The sequence below is a fragment of the Emys orbicularis genome, chromosome 1, assembly GCF_028017835.1.
Source record: "Emys orbicularis isolate rEmyOrb1 chromosome 1, rEmyOrb1.hap1, whole genome shotgun sequence".
In the NCBI taxonomy this organism is placed as follows: Eukaryota; Metazoa; Chordata; order Testudines; family Emydidae; genus Emys; species Emys orbicularis.
This window is the reverse complement of record NC_088683.1, coordinates 96,099,008-96,109,282: the sequence shown is the minus strand read 5'-3', so window position 1 is coordinate 96,109,282 and position 10,275 is coordinate 96,099,008. Positions and strand designations below refer to the sequence as shown.

Below are 10,275 nucleotides of genomic sequence, written 5' to 3'. Positions count from 1 at the left end.
TACCCTCCAAGGGGTTCAACTACCTGTTCACACACCCACAGCCTTGCTCGTTGGTAGTGTCGGCAGTAAATGAGAGGGAGAGGCAGGGTCAGCAAGCAATCTAAGGACGCCAAGCGCCTGGATTTATTTGGATGCAAAGATTACTTCATGGGGGGCTTGCAACTCAGGATTGCCAACCAGCATTGGGTCTTTGCTTTAGGTTAGACAGGATGATCACTCCAGCTTGTCCTGCGTGCTGGTTATGTTCCAATAGGGCTACTGTTTCTTTAAAAGATCTCTCTCCTACCATATACTCAGGGAGTAAGGTACTCCATAATGCTCAATTCACTGTGAGCTGTAGGATTTTAACCCAGTCTTCCCTTGGTAAGCCAAATACTTTCACTGTTTCTTGCACACGCTGTGCGTGCATCGCAACCGAAGAATCCTCCATCATCCCTACTTGCTTAGCTATCAAATCTAGGGTCTTAATATCTGTAACAAATGCCACGGGACAATTTGAATCAGAATCTGGGGTTCACCTCCCTGGATCAGGATGTGGGCGTCTTCTGCCTGGATCTGAATCTATGGTTTCTGGGCCTTGACTCCTCAATACAGGATATGGGGTTCTCTTACCCGGATCAGCACTTTCCTCATCAGAGCTATCAGAACTTTCCCCTGCCTATAATCCTGCGTGAGCAGGGTAACTCTCCATAAAACCTCTACATCCTACACTTAAGGCATCTCCACACTGACACAGGACATCCCTCAGTCCATTAAGACTGGGTGTTACTGGGTGTTCTACAGGTACACCAGGTGATACCAGCATATACCAAGCGGGTGAAGATGGTCCACGAAATTCTAGGGACCTAGGCAGTGCTGGTGATCACCCAAATGTCAATAAGTGCCCACCCGAAGGGGGTGGGTCTCTTGACCTATATGGTGTCAATATAACATTGGGTGGAGGAGCAGACATGGCATCCCTTGGATGTTGTCTCTCTCTGTGTTGTAACCTAGAGATTACTAAATCAGAGGCACTAGCTACTTGTGTCACCTGTGACACCGCATCTTCTAGTCCAGAGGATCTCAAACTGTGGTCCGCAGACCACCAGTGGTCTGCGAGCTCCATTCAGGTGGTCTGCAGATAGTTCCCTCTAAGATGTGTGCCTGGGCGGTTGCACATGAGAGAATGAAGGGCCACCTACCTAGTTAGTGGAGCTGCACAGGTGTGGCTCCACTAATTAGGTGCCTGGACCCTGGAGAAGACGCACATGTAAGGTGAAGTGGTGGCCTTGGGGGAAGTAGGGGGTAGGTGGGAAGGGGTAGTGGGGTGAGAAGAGGGAGTGGGGGGAATTTGGGATGTGCAGGACTGCAGCGGCCAGAGAAAGAGGCGACTTTCCCCAGCTCCAGGGCTGCGGCTGCCGGGGAGAGACCCCCCTCCTTCCCAGCCCCAGCTCGGGGGCTGCTAAGGCAGGGGAGAGAGGGAGACACCCCACTCCTTCCCAGCCCCAGCTTGGGGGCTGCTGCGGCGGGGAAGAGAGGGCACATCCATCACATTAGAAAGGTAAGATTACTGATATTAAAATATCAGTTGTGTGCTTTTATTTGTAGAACAAAAAAAGTTTATTATTATTAAGTTTTTTTTTATAGCACTTTTATCCAAAGCACTTTACAATTGTTAGCGAACAGTATAAATAACATTTGGAAAGATCATTAAGTGGTCCGCCGAGACCTCCAGCAATTTTCACGTGGTCTGTGGGGAAAAAAAACACAACAACTTGAGAACCACTGGGCTAGTCCCTGAACAATCACAGTCTCTAAAGGCACCCCCTCTTCGCTAGTGGGGGCAGACACTAACAGAGGAGAGGATGGCTTCTCCCCCTTTGCTCTGCTCATCTTATCCTGACCTTTGCACCCCCAGTCACTTCCTCTAAGATGACACTTGACCCCACCTCCTGCTGTGCCACTCTGGGACTTCCCGTTTCTGTTTGCAGACTACGCCCAGCTGCTACTGCTAACTGACGCTCCCTGTGGCTCCTGAGACAATCTCCGACTCCGCTCCTGAAGGTACCGTGTCAGCCTGTGCTAACTCTCCCGCCCTGCTTCTGGTAATTGGCCCCGCAGGTTGCTCTATCTCCGTTGGCTCCACCATACCAACGGGAATGGGAACCGATGCGCCGGTCCTCTGATCTCTCTCACAATCTGTGTCACCAGCTGTACCTCCGTGCTTGCTTCTTCTCTCAAGAAGCTTGCAGCGGCAGGCATTTTGCAGCCCTGCTATACTTGGCGCTGTGTCCCTCGTCTCTCTCTCTCTAACACATCACAAACACTTTCCAACTCCCTGATTCTCTCCAAAAGCCGATCCCGGTCTGATTTATAGCCCTTCAGCGATCTTCAGCTGGCAGCCGCTTGGTCCTGCCAACAGCGTGTTTCCTCTCTTGCTTTCTGTACCCGATGCCTACTCTCTTCAAACTTCTCCTCTAACTCCTGCATCTTTTGAAAAAGTACTAATCGCTCCTCTGACACTGAATGTAGCCGATTTGTTAACTCCTTAATAGCCTTCTCTTTCTCCTTCAAAGCTTTCTGGGCTTTTCTGAGGGCCCGTCTACACTGGCAAAGTTACACTGCCGGAAGTTACAGCGCTGCTCAGAGAGAGCAGAAGGGAAACCGCTGTTGTATGTTCACACTGACAGCTGCCTGCGCAATAGTTAGAGGGAACCATGAGCGATGTGTGAACCGCTGGCTGGGGGAGGCTAGCCCCCAGCCCTGCCCCTTCCGCTGGAGGCCCCAACCCTTCCACCCTGCTGGAGCCAGCATGCCCCCCCCCCCCCCCACGGCCACCAGCCTAGTCCCGCAGCTAGACCCCAGCCCCAAAGGAGCACTGGGAGGGTGGGCGACGCACGGCCTCAGTCTCCCCAGCTTTGGAGCGTGGGAAGGTGGCTGGCCCCACCCCCAGAGCACTGGGGTCTGGACTCGGAGCCAGAGGACTGGAGCCACAGCCGCACGCAGGGAGCATCATGGCAGGGGTATGCCTGGCTGTTTGGGGAGGCAAAGCCTCCCCCAGCCTATGCGACCCGCCACCCATGGACGGAACATTGCAAGGCCATGCAACACTGGCTAAAAGAGCTAGTGTGATCCTTGGCTGTATAAAAAGGGGAATGTCAAGTAGGAAAAGAGCGCACCGTCCCCGGCACCGACAGCCCGCTGCGCCCAGACATCGTCGTCACGGACGAGGTCGGTAAAAAGATCATCCTGGTCGACGTAACGATTCTGTTCGAGAACAGGACCCCGGCCTTCCATGTAGCCCGAGCCCGCAAGCTTGAAAAATACGCCCCCCTGGCTGACGCCCTGCGGTCAAAGGTCTACGAGGTACACACAGACGCTCTGCTTGTCGGGGCCCTGGGTGCCTGGGACCCGTGCAACGAGCGAGTGCTGAAGACCTGTGGAGTGGGCCGTCACTACGCACGGCTCATGAGACGCCTAATGGTCTCAGACACTATCCGTTGGTCCCGGGACATCTACACGGAACACATCACCGGCCACCGCCAATACCAGGAGTGAGCCGATCAGACCTCGCCCACCTGCAAGGGAGAAGGGACTCACTAACCCTCCCCCCCCCCCCCACTGGGCCTGAGCCCCGAACCCACCCAACCTCACCGGCCGCCGCCAATTCCGAGAGCGAGCCGGGGAGACCTCACCCACCTACAAGGGGGAAGGGACCTTACCCCCTGAGCCCCAACCCCACCGGCCAGTTCCAATGCCGAGAATGAGCCAGGGAGACTTCACCCACCCGCAAGGGGGAGGGACCTTTAAACCCCCTCCTACGGGACCTTACCCCCGGAGCCCCGAACCCACCCAACCTCACCGGCCACTGCCAACTCAGTGAGTGAGCCGGGGAGACCTCGCCCAACCGCAAGGGGGAAGGGACCCATATCCCCCCCCCCCCCCGAGCCCTGAACCAGCCCAACCCCACCGGCCACCGCCGACAAGGAGAGTGAGCCGATGGGACCTCGCCCACCGGCAAGGGGAAAGGGGCCTATATACCCCCCCCCCCCCGATGGGCCTTATCCCTTGAGCCCTGAACCCACCCAACCTCACCGGCCACCACCAATGCCAAGAGTGAGCCGGGGAGACCTCGCCCACCCGCAAGGGGGAAGGGACCTATTCCCCCCCCCCCCGCTGGGCCTTTTTCCCTGAACCCCGAACCTACCCAACCTAACTGAATCCCACCATGTGAGGGTCGCCCCATCACCATTACCCAGCCCACCTACTTGTACCCATGACTATTTGTACCCCCTATGTGGATGATTGACCCTCACCGATTACCAACTGTGCCTTGATCTCGCCCACCGCTTACCCCCCCATTGGAGACATCACAGTCTGTATGTATTATGTGTGCTGCCAACCCCGACATAACAACATCCCCCCCATACTCTGTATGTTCCCCCAATGATCGACAACTGACTCTTCAAATCTTTTGTACCGTTTATTTTTAAATATTCTCTATTTGGCACTGGTGTGACTTCCACTGGAATATTGTGTTTGGTTCTACCGTTCGCAATTCAAAAAAAAGTTGATATATTGGAGAGGGTTCAAAGAAGAGCCACAAGAATGAGTAAAAGATTGGAAAACATGCTTATAAGCAGCTCAGTCTATTGAGCTTAACAATTTGCTGTTTAAAGGGTGACTTGATCAGTTTAGAGCTACCTACGTGAAGAACAGAAATGTGACGAGGGTCCTTCAATCTAGCAGGCAAAGATATGACGAGATCCAATGGCTGGAAGTTGAAGCTAGACAAATCTACACTAGAAATAAGGTGCAAATTTAAATGACAGTAATTAGCCATTGGAACAATTTAGCACGGGTTGTGATAGATTCTCCATCACTGCAAACTTTGAAATCAAGACTGGATGCTTTCCTAAAAGCAGTGGTCTAGTTAAATAGACATTAATCCAGGGAAGTCCTATGGCCTGTGTTACACAAGAGGTCAGACTAGATGATCACAATGGTTCCTTCTGGCTTTATAATCAACAAACAGGCCAATTTTTCCCCCTCCCCCAAACCACAGTCCATATCCCTTGTTAGTGACATGACCCCATTTGTATATTTATTGTGCCAAGTTATGTAGACAGCTGTTTAATTTTCAAAATGTTTTGTCTCTTTACAGGATTACGACCTGTGCATCACCTGTTATAACACTAAAAACCACGACCACAAGATGGAGAAATTGGGCCTTGGCCTAGACGATGAGAGCAACAACCAGCAGACTGCAACAACCCAGAGCCCTGGTGACTCTCGCCGCCTGAGCATCCAGCGCTGTATCCAGTCCCTTGTCCATGCTTGCCAGTGTCGTAACGCCAACTGTTCACTGCCGTCCTGTCAGAAGATGAAGCGAGTTGTCCAACATACCAAAGGCTGCAAGCGCAAGACCAACGGAGGGTGCCCTGTTTGCAAACAACTCATTGCTCTTTGCTGCTACCATGCAAAGCACTGCCAGGAGAACAAGTGCCCGGTGCCCTTTTGCCTCAATATTAAACACAAGCTTCGCCAACAGCAACTTCAGCACCGTCTGCAGCAGGCCCAGATGCTCCAAAGGAGGATGGCGAGCATGCAGAGGACCGGTGTGGTAGGTCAGCAGCAAAGATTGCCTTCACCAACCCCAGCCACACCAACAACTCCACCAGGCCAGCAGTGTAGCCCATAGAGCTAGTTTAGCCTTTTATTATATTTAGCAGTAACGCAAGGAACCTACAGGCCTGTACCCTGTAAGAAATTAGCTTAAGCAAGATAGAATAAGAATAGCGTAGCATAGTAGGCCTATGTCCCTTGGCATAGATAAATGGCCTGACAAGGAGAAAGTTTTCTATATGGGCAGCATGGATAGAAAGAAACCATCTATCCGTGTCAGCACCTGTCCTGGGCATTATGAACAGTAAGGCAATAGGGCTGCTCAGTAAATTCCCTTAAAACTAATCTGTCAGTGATTGCAGCATATTGTATTCCAGGGGAAGCAGTTTCTCCATTGAAAGGTGACATTTAACATCCCACCTCTGTGTTCCCAATGCCCTTGAGAGGCTTCTCCCTCATCCTAGCCAAGCTGCTGGTCTCTGTTTCAATCTCAAGGAGAATGTTCTGTCCCTGGCTCTGAAGCCTGCATTCCTTGTGGTGACAGCGCTGGTCAGGAGAGTCCCAGAGCTCCAGGCTGTAGTGACTAGCCCTGCTTAGGGCATGCTTCCCAAAGATGAAGTGGTGCTGCAGCCTCCTGCTGAAAGTGGCCTCAAACTTCAAGCTGAGTAAGACCAATGTACTGTGGGGTTGGTCAGGCTGTCAAGGCTAAGATGCTGGAGGTGCCCTTTTAGCTACTAACCTAATGGGACAAAATCCTTCATTAAATCTCTCAGATAATTCTTGGGTTAGTCATGTGTGGAAATATCTCAGGAGAGAGGATCTGTATGGGCCATCTACAGGAGCTGTCCTGAATTATTTCTCCCCACAAACCCCTGGCTTTCTACTAGTTGCTCTGAAGAACGGGGTGGTTTGGAGGGGAGGTTGGATTTAGTGCAGCATATGCCCCCTTTAAAGTTGGGGGAAATAGATTTGCCACCCTGTGCATGACCCTCCTCTTCCACACTCAGGTGCCCCACCATTCCTGAGAACCTGAAATCCCTGGCCCACTCTACCCCCTCTCAAGAGCCTCAGCCCCCTGGAAGCCCCTCCCCTGTACTGTTCTCTCCCAGGACCCCATCTCCCCTACTCCACACCTGACCCCCTCCCTGCTGGCGAGCCTGGCCATTGGTGATGTGTCTGTCTCACTTCCCGGCTGGCCCTTGGTGCTGAGAGGTGCCATCGTGGTTTTGGCAACTGTCAGGTGAGGCCCCGGTCTGCTGCGCATACAGAGCGGGACCTGGGTGGCTTCTGTTCCAGTCATGATGAGCATGACCGCTAGTTACAAGATCACCAAACAGGCATCAACAAAAAGAAGACCAGCAAGTGACATCTCTTAACTGGCAAGAGAGTAGAAAACCCAGCCCAGTCAGTGGCAACCCTATTTTCCGTGTACCTGCTTAAAAGTGGCCAGGCGGTGGCCCAGGTGTCGTGCCCCCCCTCCAGCTCTGCAGCCTAGGGCACAGGCTCTAATCTACCTTTGGTAGTGGGGGTCGTCTCTCAGTGATTAGTGGCTATTCTGGGCTAGAACTGTTCTGTACTCCTGGTTGTGAAAATGCTTTAGGATATTGTTTTCTCGTGCAGTCAAACTATTAAACAATGTGTGTTCACCACTGTTATTAGAGTGTGTGATTTTATAACACCCTTCACACTGTACTGCCAGTACCAAGTGTTCAAAGAGCATGAGTCCCAAAAAATCATGCGATTAAATAAATATAGAACATTTTGGGTTCTGTGGGTTTGTCTTAGGGTTTTGAGCCACGTTTTCATGCTTTTTTCTGTACCGATGCAGGCTCGAAACAATTTTTTTTTGAATGAAAGCTGAAATTCTCATTAAATCACCTGACGTCCGGGGCTAGGGTTTTAAAAAACATACCAAATATTGTGAGACTTGTGTAGCCCCCCTTTCCTCCCTGCGTTACTTGGGAGCAGGCAACACTCACCTGTGTGCCTGGGTGCCTGATGTTGTTGACATTAAAGAAGATCCTGAGTATCCCAGTGGTGCTGTTGGATAGATGGGAATCCTCTATCCACCCCTCTGCTGCAGTCCCTTTACTCCTAAAGGAATTTAAAATTGGCAGTGCCTCCACCTGGCTGGGCCCTGTACACACTCAATGGCGTGCCTTGGGAACCTCCAGGAATAAAGCTATTCTAATAATAAATAATTATGATATAATTTGTGGCATGGGTGTAACTCAAAAATACCAATTATAAATAATATACATCCAATATACTTACATTAGAGTTAACATACCTTTACTTAACAACTTAAAAAATCAGGGTCTAACTGACTAAGATTACATGTCACTACTAATTTAAATCCACAGGGGGCAACTGAATAAAATCAATTAACAAATATAGTATACAGCAATAAATGAAACTTATCTAACTGGCATTGACACTGCCACCATTGACCCCACCCCGCAGTGCACACTCCTCTGGATTTTGGAGTCCTAGACGCTTGCGTGGGCGTGTTGGAAGATCTGCAGCTGGAGACAGCACTCTGTTGGTTCTGTGTATCAGTCCAGCCAAGGCAAGAAACTGCACAACCCCTCTGACGATTGGAGCTGGGTCCTGGTTCGATGGGAAGATCACTCTGCCTCTCCTCAGACTCAGTCTCTCTGCTGTGCCCCTTCCCTTGCAAATACTTTCCCAAACCAGGGAGTTTGGAGAGTGGGGGTTACTCTCAGTTCCTTCACTGCAGGCCCACCACCTCAGTCAGCGCTAGGCACAGCAACCGTCGCTGACCTGGCTCCAGTGAAGCCACCAACAGCCTCTGAGGCTCCCTGCTCGATCAAAGCCCCTGCAGGCTCTCAGCAGCAGCTTCTGGCTTCCTAGCAGCAGCTCCTGGTATGGACAGAGCTCCACAGCAGCAATCTCACTCCTTTTCCCAAAATAGAGTCTGATGCCTTCTCTCCCTGCACGAGGTAGTCTCCCCCTCTTTCCCCAAGGCATCATGGGAGTTGTAGTCTCTAAGGCTAGATTGCAGCACACAGGCTTTTCCCCTGGAACACTCCCAGTAAAGTTCAGAGGCCCCTCTAGTAAAGGGTGCCTATACTTGCAATTAAAATCATGAGTTGGCACCACTGCTCACAGCACAGATAAAAAATGATAATCCCTGCCCTAGAGAGTTTGCAGTCTAATTTCAGATCATGATAGACTGAAGGGGGTCACAGTACAGTAGGGTGGGGTGACAGATGAAGGATTGGGTGACAGCAGTTAGATTGCAGGGTTCCTCAGTGACATTGTATGCCGAGAGTGACTCGTTCCCAGTAGGCCTTGTGATATAAGTGGGTCTTCCCAACAGATGTGAATGAGGAGAGGGTGGTGGCCTCATGAACCAGCCTTCCAGGGCTAGAGGGCAATGTGGGAAAAAGCCTAGAGCTGGCTGTGGGAGAAGTGACAAAGGGAGCACCTAGGCTGGCATCAGTGGTGGGATGACATAAAACAGAAGGTCAGATGAAATAGGTGTGGATGGAGTAATGCAGGGCCTTGAAGGCAAAGAAAAAGGGCTCAATTCATCAGTGTGCTAGCTGCTGCCGGGCCAAACTGCTATTTTTTCCAGCACTAGCTTGAGCAGAGCTAGCAGATGTACATCTACCCAAGCAGGGAATCCCATCTCCCAGCTGCTGTGGAGCCACACCCACAGGGCACTGTGATAGTGCCCCTCCCCTTCATTTGACAGAAGCAGTCAGCGCCTGCAGTGCATTCTGGGGCATTATGCTGCAGTGCTGGCGTAACGCCAACAGACTCCGGTCACCGGCAGGATTGATCGAACCGGGGACCTCTGGAGCTTAGTGCATGAGCCTCTACCGCATGAGCTAAAAGCCAACTGGCTGTTAGCTAAGCTGTAGAGCAGACTCTTCCCCCCCCAACCCCCACTCACTCACTTACTGGGACAGAACACCACACCCACAAGGCGTGGGTTACACAGGCACTACCAAAGGAAGGCAGTGCTGAGGGCCCCCCCTGGGATCTGCCTGTGTGGAGTGCTGAGGCTTTTCTCTGCCAGTTTTAAAGAGACAGGATTCTAACCCCCCCCCCCATATTTTTAAGCTGTGCGTGGTTGGGGGAAGGGGCCTCCTGGGAGATTTCCCAGTACCCCAGTGTGCTAGACTGACCTTAGGTTGAGGTGTCAGTGATTGAGAGCGCCAGGTGGTGGTACAGCTCTACCAGATTATTGCCCCAATGGTATGACAGTCTATGTTATTGTCTCCCCTTGGTTGCTTAGCCACTGGCTTTTAAGGCCTTCTCTCCAAGGCTGATGGAGGCTGTTCAAAGATGATCAAGGCTGATCCAGGGAACAAAGGGTCAAACAGCCCCCAAACACACACTCCCAACTTACCCTGTAACTTTAAATAACCTGAAAGAGAAAGAAAAACAAACAGCCAAAAACCAAAAACAGCCAAACAAGCTCGCTCACTCATCCCGAGATTAGTACGCGCACCTTGTTCGTTCAGCAGGGGAATCCCCTCTCCCTCTTAAATGCCCCTGTTTGCGGTTCCTTAGTCGCTTAGCCTCTGGCTTTTAAGGCCATCTCTCCTAGGTCAGCCCGACCCCCTACTAACCAGCGTGAATTGACCTGGTCTTTAGGAAAATACACCTCTACCCCGATATAACGCTGTCCTCGGGAGC

The 10,275-nt window shown here is 51.6% G+C and overlaps 1 long non-coding RNA gene across 1 annotated transcript; it reads left to right on the top strand.

The window, feature by feature from the left end:
* Nucleotides 1-1,972: 1,972 nt before the first annotated feature.
* Nucleotides 1,973-7,257, top strand: LOC135882636 (uncharacterized). The gene is made up of 2 exons (XR_010561597.1): nt 1,973-2,043; nt 5,144-7,257. It is a non-coding gene; the product is annotated as an uncharacterized LOC135882636 (long non-coding RNA).
* The last annotated feature ends 3,018 nt before the right edge of the window (nt 7,258-10,275 follow it).